Source organism: Nerophis lumbriciformis, linkage group LG15 (genome assembly GCF_033978685.3).
Source record: "Nerophis lumbriciformis linkage group LG15, RoL_Nlum_v2.1, whole genome shotgun sequence".
Taxonomy (NCBI): Eukaryota; Metazoa; Chordata; class Actinopteri; order Syngnathiformes; family Syngnathidae; genus Nerophis; species Nerophis lumbriciformis.
In genome coordinates, this window is record NC_084562.2 from 10,613,055 (window position 1) to 10,629,257 (window position 16,203).

Here is a 16,203-nt window from a genome sequence, read left to right on the forward strand (position 1 = left end):
TTTCTATGTCTACTTCATCTATTTGTATTTGTGTATGATGCTCTTTTCTACTATTACCAAATAGCATTATTTTAGTTTTACTGAGATTCAAAGATAGTCTGTTTTTGTCAAACCATCTTTTTAATTTGTTCATTTCTTCTGTTATTATTTGTATTATCTTCTGTGTGCTCTCTCCTGAACAGAAAGCAGTTGTGTCGTCTGCAAATAAAACCAACTTTAAGTCCTTCGTAACCTTACAAATGTCGTTTATATAAAGATTGAACAATCTTGGTCCCAGTATTGACCCCTGGGGTACACCACAGGATATATCTAGCCGTGTTGACATATTTTCACCCATCTTTACATATTGCTTCCTGTTGGTTAAATAACTTCTTACCCAATTCAATACCAAACCTCTGATGCCATATCGTTCTAATTTTCGTATTAAAATATCATGATTAATTGTGTCAAATGCTTTTGTTAAGTCCATGAATACTGCGGCCGCACATTCTTTACCATCTATTGCATTGGTAATTTCCTCTGTTATTTTGGTTAGTGCTATTGATGTTGAGATATTTGCTCGGAATCCATATTGGTTCTCCACAAGCGTCCCACTTTTGTAAATAAATAAATCTAATCGACTATTGAATAATTTTTCCAAGATTTTGGAGAATTGTGGAAGTAATGAAACTGGTCTGTAGTTAGTAAACTGGTGTACGTCTCCATTCTTATAAATTGGTACGACTTTTGCAATTTTCATTATATCAGGGAATTTACCGGTTAAAAATGATACATTGGTGATATATGTCAGAGGTTCTGAAATGTCTTGTATAACCTTTTTTATCGTTACCATATCTATTCCATGACAGTCGGTTGAGGTCTTGGATTTACAATTTTTTACAATTTTGATTATTTCTTCTTTTGTTACACTTTTAAGAAACATGGAATTGGGATTTCTGTCTATGAGCTCACTCAAGGCCTCAACTGACCCATCATCTGCATTTGGAATTCTTTGATCCAGATTTTTTCCGATATTAACAAAATAATCATTGAAACGTTCAGCTATTTGGTTCATATTGTCATTTTTTGTATTTCCATCTAGAAAGTACTGGGGGTAATCTTTCTTAGCACCATTTTTAATGATGCTATTTAGGATGCCCCATGTTGCTCTCATGTTGTTTTTGTTCTTGTTTAATAATTGACTGTAGTATTCCTTCTTACATGTTCGTAGTATACCAATTAGTTTGTTTTTATATTTCTTATACTTATTTTCTGCCTCTATAGATCTCTGTGTTATAAATATTCGATACAATGTGTTTTTTTTGTGACAAGCATTTTTCAGTCCTTTTGTCATCCATGGTTGGTTGTTTTTCTTTTGCTTCTTACTACGTTCTTTCCATGGGCAATGTTTATCATAGAGTGTAAGAAAGGTGTTAACAAAATTCCCATATGCATCATCTACATCATCTTCATTATATACGTTGTCCCAAATTTGTTTCCTCAGATCCTTCCTGAAGGAAATCATTCCTTCCTCTGTGCATAGTCTTTGAAATGTCTTTTTGTCAATATTCTTCTTCCTGTAGTTCCCATCATAAATAGTAAAGACTGGCAGATGGTCGCTGATGTCGGTTGTTAACAGTCCACTTGTTGTATTATTTTCAAAGACATTAGTGAAGATATTGTCAATAAGTGTAGCACTGTGACTTGCAATTCTGGTTGGCCTTGTGATTTGGGGATACAAACTCATACTATACATTGTATCTGTGAAATCATTAATGGACTTTTGCTTGTTGGGGTTCAAGAGATCAATGTTGAAGTCTCCACATAAAAAAAGTACTTTTTGACTGATTCCATTGAAAGTTCCCTTAATCCAGTCTTCAAATCCTTCAATACTTGAGTTGGGTGCCCTATATATACAACTGATCAATACATTTCTACTTCTTTCATGACATATCTCAATGGTTATACACTCTAAAACATTGTCAATAGCCAGTGACATGTTTTTTACCACCTTGTAATGGAAGTCCTTCATCACATATACAGCAACTCCGCCTCCATTCTTATTTACTCTATTAATATAATTGAGTTCATATCCTTCTAGTCCAAAGTCCATTCCTTTTTTTGGATCCATCCATGTCTCTGATACAGCGATAATTTTGAAAGGTTCTTTAAATTGTTCCAAAAATGATTTCATATTGTTAAAATTGGCATACAAGCTTCTGCAGTTAATGTGAATAATTGACAGTTTGTTATTGGAATTAATGTTGGTGTTGTACTGTACTTCTGTATAATATAAACAATTATTGTCCATGTGAGAAAAAAAATGTGTGTCTGGATCTATAGCACTGTCCAATTCTGTCCTGTTATATTCAATGCTGGAAAAGGTTATAAATTCTCTGTTTGATTGATTATTGTTTGTTTGTGTCATGGTTGTGTTTAATTTTTTTAATTTTTAAATGCTTCTACTGAGGTAGCATCTCTAACTGGAGGGCATTCCAGAGTACTGGAGCCCGAATAGAAAACGCTCTACAGCCCGCAGACTTTTTTTTGGGCTCTGGTAATCACTAATAAGCCGGAGTTCTTTGAACGCCGATTTCTTGCCGGGACATATGGTACAATACAATCAGCAAGATAGGACGGAGCTAGACCGTATTTTATACGTAAGTGGTAAAACCTTAAAGTCGCATTTAAGTGCACAGGAAACCAGTGCAGGTGAGTCAGTATAGGTATATATATATAGGTATATATGTATTTAAAGGTATATACAGTATAGGCCAGTGGTTCTTAACCTTGTTGGAGGTACCGAACCCCACCAGTTTCATATGCGCATTCACCGAACCCTCCTTTTTTTTCAAATTCAAGACAAAGTTATTATATGTTTTTGGTAACACTTTAGTATGGGGAACATATTCTAAGTAACAAAGACTTAATTTAGAGTTTTTTGGACACTAGGGCAACATATTCTAAGTAACAAAGACTTAATTTAGAGTTATTTGGTTAGGGTTCGGGTTAGGGTTAGGGTTAGGGCCAGGGTTAGAGGGTTAGGGTTATAACGCCGTGGCGAAGTTGGGAGAGTGGCCGTGCCAGCAATCTGAGAGTTACTGGTTCAATCCCCACCTTCAACCATCCTAGTCACGTCCGTTGTGTCCTTGAGCAAGACACTTCACCCTTGCTCCTGATGGGTCCTGGTTAGCGCCTTGCATGGCAGCTCACGCCATCAGTGTGTGAATGTGTGTGTGAATGGGTGAATGTGGAAATAGTGTCAAAGCGCTTTGAGTTCCTTAAAAAAAGGTAGAAAAGCGCTATACAAGTACAACTCATTTACCTTTTACCATTTATAATAAGGCCATGCCGAATAAGGCATTAATAAGTACTTAATAATGACTAGTTAAGAGCCAATATGTTACAAATTTGCATGTTAATAGGCAACTAATTAATGGTGAATATGTACCCCATACTAAAGTGTTACCATGTTTTTTTACTGGTGCACAAAATGAACCGTGCATAAACATCACCTTGTTCTAACAACAAAACCAACACAGTGCATAAACTCACAACAAATTACACACCTGCAAATCAGTGTGACTTCTGCTGTTGCCGTATCCGTAATACGCCGATAGGGAGAAGTTTTTATTTACACGATGAGTCGGGTGTGTTTTGACCTGCGCCGAACCCCTGAGCCCGACTCACCGAACCCCTAGGGTTCGATCGAACCCAGGTTAAGAATCACTGGTATAGGCGTAATATGATCAAACTTTCTTGTTCTTGTCAAAAGTCAAGCAGCCGCATTTTGTACCAACTGTAATCTTTTAATGATAGACATAGGGACCCAAAAATAACACGTTATAGTAATCAAGACGAGACGTAACGAATGCATGAATAATGTAAAGTGATGAGTAATGTCAGACTATATCAAATTAGGCCAAATGAGGCCAAATCAGTATCTACTACAAGTTTAATTGGAATAAAACTGCCTTTTTGTCTTCACCATACCATAAACCAGTACAGGAACATGAAATCAGACATTGCCCCGCCTTCTTTGCAGCCAAACACCTGACAGTAGCCAAGAGTGTACAGTCGAGAAGCTCTGAACGAGGTTCATGTTTTATTTGTGAGAAGCGGTCCCATTGTCCCATAAGTCACCTCACACGCCACTCTTCCCTTTCACGCCACACTGAGCTTGTCCCACCGAGTTAGCGTCACCCGCAGCTAAAGCACTTAGCTTGTGTTCCCCGCGCCCTCTGTGATATGAGCAAACATCCATTTGGAGGTCCTGGGAAACTTTGAAGCTTTTCACCCAAACACGGAGCGAGGGAGGCCCGGGATGCATTAGTGACGTTTGGCCAATGGTTGGGCCGATAAGTCGCCCTGCGCATGAATACATTAAAGCTGGTCTGAAGCTAGAGCGAGACGCTCTGAGCATCAACTATCTGATCTGCTCACGATCACAGACCTCCTCGTGGCGGATTCACAGAAAGGCTTCTAATCAATAAGACTGTGATGGTTGTCTTTTAGCAGAGGGGTGCAGGGATAACACTTGTCAGACGCTGTCACACCTCACAAGGGGGACTTCTGTTTCAATCCAGTGGGCTGCAAACTGCAAATATTCCAAGTTTCCACCAAGCGGTACAGATCAGTTCGGTTTGGAACGGTGAACTGTGATATTGTGCTTCCACCACAGGGTGTGTATGCGGTATGGCAGGCCTGGGCAATTATTTTGACTTTAGAGAAAAAAGTGTGTCTGGGGTCCAGTATATCTGATTTTTAGGAACACTAATACAAAACCTCACAATAATGTCTGATTGAATGCTAAAAACTTTAAGACAGACCGCCTGAAAAAACGGAATGGATGTTTTACTTTTTTTTACTGAAGAGACACCCAGAATCAGGGGCGCCGAAAAGGGGGGCTAAAGGAGACGGATTCTAGGGGCCCATGATGGAGGGGGGCCCAGAGAGGCCCCTAATGATGATGAAATTATAATACAGAAAAAATAGCGACACTGTGTCGGGGGCCCTGTAAAGATTCTTTTCATGGGGCCCAAAATCCCTAGCGGCGCCCCTGCCCAGAATGTACATGAAAATAAAGAATGTGGGATTTACAATATTAAATGATAAATAAATGATAAATGGGTTGTACTTGTATAGCGCTTTTCTACCTTCAAGGTACTCAAAGCGCTTTGACACTACTTCCACATTTACCCATTCACACACACATTCACACACTGATGGAGGGAGCTGCCATGCAAGGCGCTAACCAGCACCCATCAGGAGCAAGGGTGAAGTATCTTGCTCAGGACACAACGGACATGACGAGGTTGGTACTAGGTGGGGATTGAACCAGGGACCCTCGGGTCGCGCACGGCCACTCTTCCACTGCGCCACGCCGTAAAATATTAGCTATGAATGATAAAACACTGAATATTGACAACATATGAACGTCACACCCCCTCTCGATCGACATATTTTACAATCAAGCGAAACGCAACAAAAATGCAACAAACACAGCGAAATATGAACGCGAAGGGTAAAAAAAACAAAAAAACACCTACAATCTGATATAGCTGATATATCACTAAGATTTTATTTTGACTCCGGGGGGCAAATTTAGAGAAAAAAATGTGTCTGGGGGCCGGTATATCTGATTTTTAGGAACACTAATACAAAATCTCACAATAATGTCTGATTAATTGCTAAAAACTTTGAGAGACTGCCTGAAAAAACGGAATGGAATTAAACAGTTTTTTACTTAATGAGACACCCAGAATGTACATGAAAATAAAGAATGTGGGATTTACAATATTAACTATGAACGATAAAACACTGAATATTGACAATATATAAACGTCACACCCCCTCTCGATCGACATTATTTACAATCAAGTGAAACACAACAAAAATGCAACAAACACAGCGAAATATGAACGCGAAGGCTAAAAAAAACCCACCTGCAACCTGACATATCTGATACATCACTAAGCTTTTACTTTAACTCGGGGGGCCAAATTTAGAGAAAAAAATGTGTCTGTTGCCACTATATCTGATTTTTAGGAACACTAATACAAAACCTCACAATAATGTCTGATTGAATGCTAAAAACTTTATGACAGACCGCGTGAAAAAACGGAATGGATGTTTTAATTTTTTTACTGAAGAGACACCCAGAATGTACATGAAAATAAAGAATGTGGAATTTACAATATCAACTATGAATGATAAAACACTGAATATTGACAACCAGTGTTGGGGCTAACACGTTACAAAGTAACGCGTTACTGTAACGGCGTTAGTTTCGGCGGTAACTAGTAATCTAACGCGTTATTTTTTATATTCAGTAACTCAGTTACCGTTACTACATGATGCGTTACTGCGTTATTTTACGTTATTTTTTATGTAGTATCGGCTAGAAACTGAGGATCTGATCGTGTTTTATGGCAGCGAAGCAATGACATGCTTCTGATTCTTCCTCTGCGCTCTCTTTGTGTGTGTGTCTGGGTGTGGGGAGGGGAGGGGAGGGGAGGGGGGTGCGCAATACAACGTAAACCGTTGGCCAACCAAAAAGTAACCACAGAACACTATACGACTATACGGTATAGTGTTCTGTGGTTACTTTTTGGTTGGCCAAGCGGACGTGACGACAGGCTGTCCCCACTCAGATCCGCACGGACCGGGAGGGGGCGTGCCTTAAGTCCGGCTGGAAATCGGGAGAAATTTGGAGAATGGTTGTCCCGGGGAGAGGCACTGAAATTCGGGAGGGTTGGCAAGTATGAGATATTGTCACTTCTTTTCTTTTGTCGAGCACAAAGAAAAGAACATTTTAGTTAAATGTAAGTTGTGTCTTGGATCAAAGATCCCGTCTACTGCCCAAAACAACAATTCAAATCTGCCTGGTTAGGCTCTGTGTATGTCACGTGTGTCTTCCTTAGGTGAAGCCAGGTTTACAGCTATGTTGTTGATTGATTGATTGATTGAAACTTTAATTAGTAGATTCCGTACAATTGACCACTAAATTGTATCACCCAAATACGTTTTTTAACTTGTTTAAGTCGGGGTCCACTTAAATTGATTCATGATACAGATATATACTATCAAATATATACTAACATCATAATACAGTCATCACACAAGATAATCATCAGGGTATATACATTGAATTATTTACATTATTTACAATCCGGGGTGTGGGATATGGAGGGGGGTGAGTGGGAGGGTTAGGGTTGGTTGGTATCAACACTTCAGTCATCAACAATTGCATCATCAGAGAAATGGACATTGAAACAGTGTAGGACTGACTTGGTAGGATATGTATAGCAAGTAGTGGACACAGAGAGAGAGATCAGAAAGTATAAGAAAAAGTGTCTACATTTGATTATTTACAATCCGAAGAGGTATTATGTGGAAGGGAGGGTGTTAGTTTAGGGTTGTAGTTGCCTGGAGGTGTTCTTTTAGTGCGGTTTTGAAGGAGGATAGAGATGCCCTTTCTTTTACACCTGTTGGGAGTGCATTCCATATTGAAGTGGCATAGAAAAAGAATGAGTTAAGACCTTTGTTAGTTCGGAATCTGGGTTTAACGTGGTTAGTGTTAGTGTTAGTGTTAGTGTTATTATGTTGTCTGTTACTTATGTATGTTATGTTGCAGCTATTTAAAATAGTTTTGTCAATTTGTTCTGGCCTGAAATAAATTGGCCCTTTGAAACATATCTTTGTCTTTGTGTGTTGTATGTAGAGCACATTGCTTAGCAGAGTTCAGTGATGCAAATGTATGTCAAGTTGATCAACACATTGTATTATTCTCCAGTGCAATAACAGTACTGAAATGAAGACTAAAAGGGCATTAATGGGAGGTTTAAAAAAAAAAGTAGAAGAAGTAACTAAATAGTTACTTTTCACAGTAACGCATTACTTTTTGGTGTAAGTAACTGAGTTAGTAACTGAGTTACTTTTGAAATAAAGTAACTAGTAACTGTAACTAGTTACTGGTTTTCAGTAACTAACCCAACACTGTTGACAACATATGAACGTCACACCCCCTCTCGATCGACATATTTTACAATCAAGCGAAACGCAACAAAAATGCAACAAACACAGCAAAATATGAATGCGAAGGGTAAAAAAAAAGAAAAAACACCTACAATCTGATATAGCTGATATATCACTAAGCTTTTATTTTGACTCCGGGGGGCAAATTTAGAGAAAAAAATGTGTCTGGGGGCCGGTATATCTGATTTTTAGGAACACTAATACAAAACCTCACAATAATGTCTTATTAATTGCTAAAAACTTTGAGAGACTGCCTGAAAAAACGGAATGGAATTAAACAATTTTTTTACTGAATGAGACATCCAGAATGTACATGAAAATAAAAAATTTGGGATTTACAATATTAACTATGAACGATAAAACACTGAATATTGACAATATATGAACGTCACACCCCTTCTCGATCGACATTATTTACAATCAAGCGAAACACAACAAAAATGCAACAAACAAACACGCGAAGGCTAAAGTTAGTTACTAGAGCGTTCCGGTCGGACGGTTTTTCACGGGACACATTTCTGGTGTTGTTGTTTCCAGATGAGGAGATGCTGCTGCATTATTGATTTAAGTAAAGTCTGAATGTCATTAAAACAGTTAGATCCATCTTTTGACACTTCTTCCACTCCCGTCCTTGTACGCTACACCGCTACAACAAGGTGAGCCACGTAAATAAGACCGCCCACAAAACGGCGCATCCGGAAGCGACTGTTAGAAAGCGGCTTGAAGATGATCTGTAAAACATAATCTATGCAACATTTTGACCAAAGAACCACCATTACATGTTATGTAGACCAGTGGTTCTTAACCTTGTTGGAGGTACCGAACCCCACCAGTTTCATATGCCATACTTGCCAACCTTGAGACCTCCGATTTCGGGAGGTGGGGGTGGGGGGTGTGGTTGGGGGTGGGGCGGGGGCGTGGTTAAAAGGGGAGGAGTATATTGACAGCTAGAATTCACCATTCTACATCCTGAAAATATGCAAACAAAACTGTGTTTAGATAATTGATACTTCAAACTTGCATAAATAAATCTTAAGGAATATAACATAACTTGGCTTCTGAGAGCTTCAAAATGTAATGAATAAAATGCTAAAGATGTTGATAAACAAGCAATTATTTTAATAATTAAATATGGTCATTTTAAATGAATTATTATGATCATTTAAAATCAATTATTTCAAATATGTTTATTTTAATGTATAATTCTATGGCTGGATGTAATAAGGAGTCAGAAAAAATACAAATAAAAATACAATAAATGTTGATGTTTTTAGCAAAATATAGTAAAAATTTATTTATTTATTTTTATTTATTTTTATTATTAATAGATATATTTTTTTTTAGGTAAGATAAACATAATAATACAATTTATCTCTAGTCTGGATGATTTAGTTCTTGTCACCCTGTTGTCCTCCCGTCTGAAAAAAGACTGTCCTTCACTCAGTTCCGCATGGAGCTGGAGGGGGCGCGGCCTCCAGCTCCGGCTGAAAAACGGGAGATTTTCGGGAGAATATTTGTCCCGGGAGGTTTTTGGGAAAGGCGCTGAATTTCGGGAGTCTCCCGGAAAATTCGGGAGGGTTGGCAAGTATGTCATATGCGCATTCACCGAACCCTTCTTTAGTGAAAAATAAAATGTTTTCTTTTCAAATTCAAGACAAAGTTATATGTTTTTGGTAACACTTTAGTATGGGGGAACATAATCTAAGTAACAAAGACTTAATTTAGAGTTATTTGGTTAGGGTTAGGGTTAGAGGATTAGAGCCAGGGTTAGAGGTTTAGGGTAATAATAAGGCTGTGCCGAATAAGGCATTATCCATCCATTTTCTACCGCTTATTCCCTTTGGGGTCGCGGTGGGCGCTGGAGCCTATCTCAGCTACAATCGGGCGGAAGGCGGTGTACACCCTGGACAAGTCGCCACCTCATCGCAGGGCGAATAAGGCATTAATAAGTACTTAATAATGACTAGTTAAGAGCCAATATGTTACTAATTTGCATGTTAATAAGCAACTAATTAATGGTGAATATGTTCCCCATACTAAAATGTTACCATGTTTTATTACTGGTGCACAAAATGAACCGTGCAAGAACATCACCTTGTTCAAACAACAACACCAACACAGTGCATAAACTCACAACAAATTACACACCTGCAAATCAGTGTGACTTCTGCTGTTGTCGTATCCGTAATACGCCGATAGGGAGAAGTTTTTATTTACACGATGAGTCGGGTGTGTTTTGACCTCCGCCGAACCCCTGAGCCCGACTCACCGAACCCCTAGGGTTACATCGAACCCAGGTTAAGAACCACTGATGTAGACCACAAGGAAGTGTTTTACATTTAGGAAAAAATAATAATAATATGACTCCTTTAATGTCACCCTATAATCCGGTGCGCCTTATATGTGAAAAAAAGATATATATTTTTTATAATCCGGTGCGCCCTATGGTCCGGAAAATACTGTAAATTGTTTATAAATAGGTTAGTTTGGGTGAAGATGTTGAAAAACATTAAAGCAAATCCTTTCCCAATTTTTTCTCTTTTCAGAGTGTACCAAGTGATCTTGTCCTTGATCTTGAGGAGCATAATAAACTATTTCCTTTGCTTAGAAACACTCCCATCACGCTGTTAGCCAATGCTGGAGGAATGATCAACCGAGACCTTTTCAATAGAGATTATGATGGGAAAACCTGCAGATGCACTGAGAATTCCCACAGCATGGGAAAAACACCATTGATTCTTGTCTGTTTAAGTAAACAAAAAAACAGCAACATAATGTCTCATAAAGTTAGCATAACTTAAAGAAAATAAACCCTCTCACTACAGCCTCCTAGTAAGGCCTCCACTTCCTGTTTATGTATGTGAGGACACAGAGGGTTGTGCCGTTTAGACCAAAGGGCAGCAGATTCCCATCTAGCAGACACTGGAGGGATGCAGGACTCGGCTAAAGCTTCTCCAGGGGGACACGCAGTGGGTGGGAAAAGCCACAATGAGAGAAAACAACATAATGATGCAAAGGAGGAGGAAAATAGTTGAATTAACTGGGGAAATGGTCGTGCAACAGAGGACCAGATTAGATGTCGGAATATACCGATCTATTTTGAACTTGCGGTTGATAACTAAAACATATTTATGAGACTGTTTATTTTTGTGTGTTTGGATGCGTTATTTGATTATACACGTCAGAATAGTGTATGAATATTTGGAGGTGGTTGGAGAGGCTGTTGGCACAGATTGCCAGCCATTTTTCTGTCAGTCTACCCCAGATACAGCTCACCACCACCAATGTGTAAATGCGTACTGATTGAATATTGATCTATTAAGACTGCGTGTTGATAACGAATGCAAAAGTTGCGCAGACCACTCTACGTGTTGTTGATAAATGGTTTTCGCCTTGCATAGGAGAGTTTTAACTTGCACTTACAGATGTAGCGACCAACTGTAGTTACTGACAGTGGGTTTCTGAAGTGTTCCTGAGCCCATGTAGTGATATCCTTTACACACTGATGTCGCTTGTTGATGCAGTACAGCCTGAGGGATTGAAGGTCACGGGCTTAGCTGCTTACGTGCAGTGATTTCTCCAGATTCTCTGAACCCTTTGATGATATTACGGACCGTAGATGGTGAAATCCCTAAATTCCTTGCAATAGCTGGTTGAGAAAGGTTTTTCTTAAACTGTTCAACAATTTGCTCACGCATTTGTTGACAAAGTGGTGACCCTCGCCCCATCCTTGTTTGTGAATGACTGAGCATTTCATGGAATCTACTTTTATACCCAATCATGGCACCCACCTGTTCCCAATTTGCCTGTTCACCTGTGGGATGTTCCAAATAAGTGTTTGATGAGCATTCCTCAACTTTATCAGTATTTATTGCCACCTTTCCCAACTTCTTTGTCACGTGTTGCTGGCATCAAATTCTAAAGTTAATGATTATTTGCAAAAAAAAAAAATGTTTATCGGTTTGAACATCAAATATGTTGTCTTTGTAGCATATTCAACTGAATATGGGTTGAAAATGATTTGCAAATCATTGTATTCCGTTTATTTACATCTAACACAATTTCCCAACTCATTTGGAAACGGAGTTTGTACATTATGTTCATGTAATAGAAAAGAAAAGTGAATAATATCAGCCCTTGGGGGGAAAAAGTATGGCTACCTCAGTTTCAGGTGAATAGAAGGCCAAAACATCATCCATACTTTTTCTACTGCTTACCCTGTTCTGGGTTATTAGATGGAGTCTTTACAACTGACAACAGAGAAGGAAAATGTCAAGAAAATGTGTGATTTATCTATTGTATCTTTGCACTAATGTTATTGTGTTTGCATCCAAAGAGGTGCAGTCATGTATAGAAAGAAAGTGGCATTTTGGTGACCAATATAGACAATTTAGAGATAAAGATAAGCGTGTTGGTCACGTACAGTAAATCTTATTTTCCAGCTGTCAGACGTGCACACGTTGTGTTGTTTGGGCAGAGGCTGTGGAATGTAAACTATCCACCACCCACTTGTAAACACAGAGCTTCATAACAACTGTGTAATAGTTTGGAGCCCTAATCAACATCAGATGACTACTATGAAAACATGAAACTGCACATCATTCCATAGCAAATACAACTTTGACGTAATGACTTGGATCAAACTCAAAGATAACATCATCCTACTGCATTATTTTTCCAATATTAAATGAACCACGTATACACGCATTGACACAAATAAAATAGTTTCTCATTCCAATTGCCTCTTTGTCTCAGGAAGAACAATTTGGATCAACACTGTTGCAGCAATTTTTTTTATTTATACCTTTGATTAAATAATAACATGATTTGTTTTTAGGTTTATATGCTGAAAATTGCCTCAGAAATTGTGTGTGAATTCTAAAAAGTGCTATTTCCCAAGCATAAATATTAGGAAAAAAGATCATCACTGTAACTCTGGGCTCTCGATGGACAGACGGACCGACCAAACGAACAACATATCAACACACAAACATGCAGTGACAGGAAGACAGACTGACCAACCAACTGATATTAAGACAGACAGACCAACTGGCCAAAAGACAGACAGATAAACCCAAAGACAGACGGACAGACAGGCAGGCAGACCGAATGCCAAAAGACAGGTAAACAGAAAGACCTGCAAACAGACAGAACGACTGAAAGACAGACATGTCATTATCTGACAGCTCTGCTGCCGACTATCTTTTTTTGTTGCAGTGCCTGGTTTCTGGGTCACCTGCATGCACACCTGATACTCTTTTCCTCCTGACTATTTAAGCTCTCCAGTCCCTTCACTCAGCACAAGTAGATTCCTGAGGGTTCACCCTTCCAGTTGCGTACATTTCCTCTGTTGCATGCACACCTGATACTCTTTTCCTCCTGACTATTTAAGCTCTCCCGTCTCTTCAATCAGCACCAGTAGATTCCTGATGGTTCACCCTTCCAGTTGCATACATTTTCTCTGCTTTGGCTCCACTCACGCTTCTTGTTCCCTGTGGCTGAGTCCCAGCATTGCGGTATAGTGTTAATTTTTACTTCTCCACACCTTTTGTGTGCGATTTCTGTTTCTTACACCTCAAGTGTGCATCCTTAGTTATTTTTTCCTCTCTCCTTTTTGAGTGCTCTTTTTATTATTATTCTTATTTTATTTTTATGCTCTGCATTGGGGTCCTACTCTGGCTAAGCCAATCGTGACAAATACTAAAAGACCGAAAAACAAACAGACCAAATTAAAGACCGACAGAAAGACAGACACATAGACCAAAAGGCAGACTCACACATCCATTGTCATAAAGACAGACCGACCGAACGATCGACCGAACAAAAGACAGATCGACAGAAAGAATGACAGAAAAACATTTACAAAGGCAGAATAACAGACTGACCGAAAGACAGACATACAAAAAGACAGTCAAATTGACAGACTAAATTAAAGACAGACCGACAGATAGACCAAAAGACAAACGGACAGACAGACCAACCGACCGACACTGACTGAGAGACAGACAGAAAGACAGATAGATAGATCATTATTTAAAAAAAATTGTGTAAAAAAAAATAAAAAATACACACACACACACACACATATACAGGTAAAAGCCAGTAAATTAGAATATTTTGAAAAACTTGATTTATTTCAGTAATTGCATTCAAAAGGTGTAACTTGTACATTATATGTATTCATTGCACACAGACTGATGCATTCAAATGTTTATTTAATTTAATTTAGATGATTTGAAGTGGCAACGTTGCGTTGACCCTGGATCTCAGGAAACAGAGTGGACCGACACCAGCTGGACTGCTGCTGAGTGGTCCAAAGTCATGTTTTCTGACGAAAGCAAATTTTGCATTTCCTTTGGAAATCGAGGTCCCAGAGTCTGGAGGAAGACAGGAGAGGCACAGGATCCACGCTGCCTGAAGTCTAGTGTAAAGTTTCCACCATCAGTGATGGTTTGGGGTGCCATGTCATCTGCTGGTGTCGGTCCACTCTGTTTCCTGAGATCCAGGGTCAACGCAGCCGTCTACCAGCAAGTTTTAGAGCACTTCATGCTTCCTGCTGCTGACCTGCTCTATGGAGATGGAGATTTCAAGTTCCAACAGGACTTGGCGCCTGCACACAGCGCAAAATCTACCCGTGCCTGGTTTACGGACCATGGTATTTCTGTTCTAAATTGGCCCGCCAACTCCCCTGACCTTAGCCCCATAGAAAATCTGTGGGCTATTGTGAAAAGGAAGATGTAGAATGCCAGACCCAAAAACGCAGAAGAGTTGAAGGCCACTATCAGAGCAACCTGGGCTCTCATAACACCTGAGCAGCGCCAGAAACTCATCGACTCCATGCCACGCCGCATTAACGCAGTAATTGAGGCAAAAGGAGCTCCAACCAAGTATTGAGTATTGTACATGCTCATATTTTTCATTTTCATACTTTTCAGTTGGCCAACATTTCTAAAAATCCCTTTTTTGTATTAGCCTTAAGTAATATTCTAATTTTGTGACACACGGAATTTTGGATTTTCATTTGTTGCCACTTCAAATCATCAAAATTAAATGAAATAAACATTTGAATGCATCAGTCTGTGTGCAATGAATAAATATAATGTACAAGTTACACCTTTTGAATGCAATTACTGAAATAAATCAAGTTTTTCAAAATATTCTAATTTACTGGCTTTTACCTGTATATATATATATATATATATATATATATATATATATACAGTATATACAGTACAGGCCAAAAGTTTGGACACACCTTCTCATTCAATGTGTTTTCTTTATTTTCATGACTATTTACATTGTAAATTGTCACTGAAGGCATCAAAACTATGAATGAACACATGTGGAGTTATGTACTTAACAAAAAAAAGGTGAAATAACTGAAAACATGTTTTATATTCCAGTTTCTTCAAAATAGCCACCCTTTGTTCTGATTACTGCTTTGCACACTCTTGGCATTCTCTCGATGAGCTTCAAGCACACCTGAGAAGTGAAAACCATTTCAGGTGACTACCTGTTGAAACTCATTGAGAGAATACCAAGAGTGTGCAAAGCAGTAATCAGAGCAAAGGGTGGCTATTTTGGAGAAACTAGAATATAAAACATGTTTTCAGTTATTTTACCTTTTTTTTTGTTAAGTACATAACTCCACATGTGTTCATTCATAGTTTTGATGCCTTCAGTGACGATCTACAATATAAATAGTCATGAACATAAAGAAAACACATTGAATGAGAAGGTGTGTCCAAACTTTTGGCCTGTACTGTATGTATAAACATATATATATAAATAAATATATATATATATATATATATAAAATACACACATTTTAAAAAATGTGTTTTTAGGCCCTCTTCATGAAACCAGAAGGTGCTTGTTTTGAAAAAGTTTCATTATAATTTAAAAAAAATATGTTTTTAGGCCCTCTCCATGAAACCAGAAGGTGCTTGTTTTGAAAAAGTTTCATTATAATTCTTATATCAAATTGCGCTGATTGGTTTGAATCCAAAATCATGTTAAATCGAGAATCTATTCTGAATCGAATCATAACCCCAGGAATCGGAATCGGATCGAATCGTTAGGTACCAAAAGATTTACACTCTAGCTAGATAGATAGATAGATAGATAGAAAGATAGATAGATAGATAGATAGATAGATAGATAGATGGATAGATAGATAGATAGATA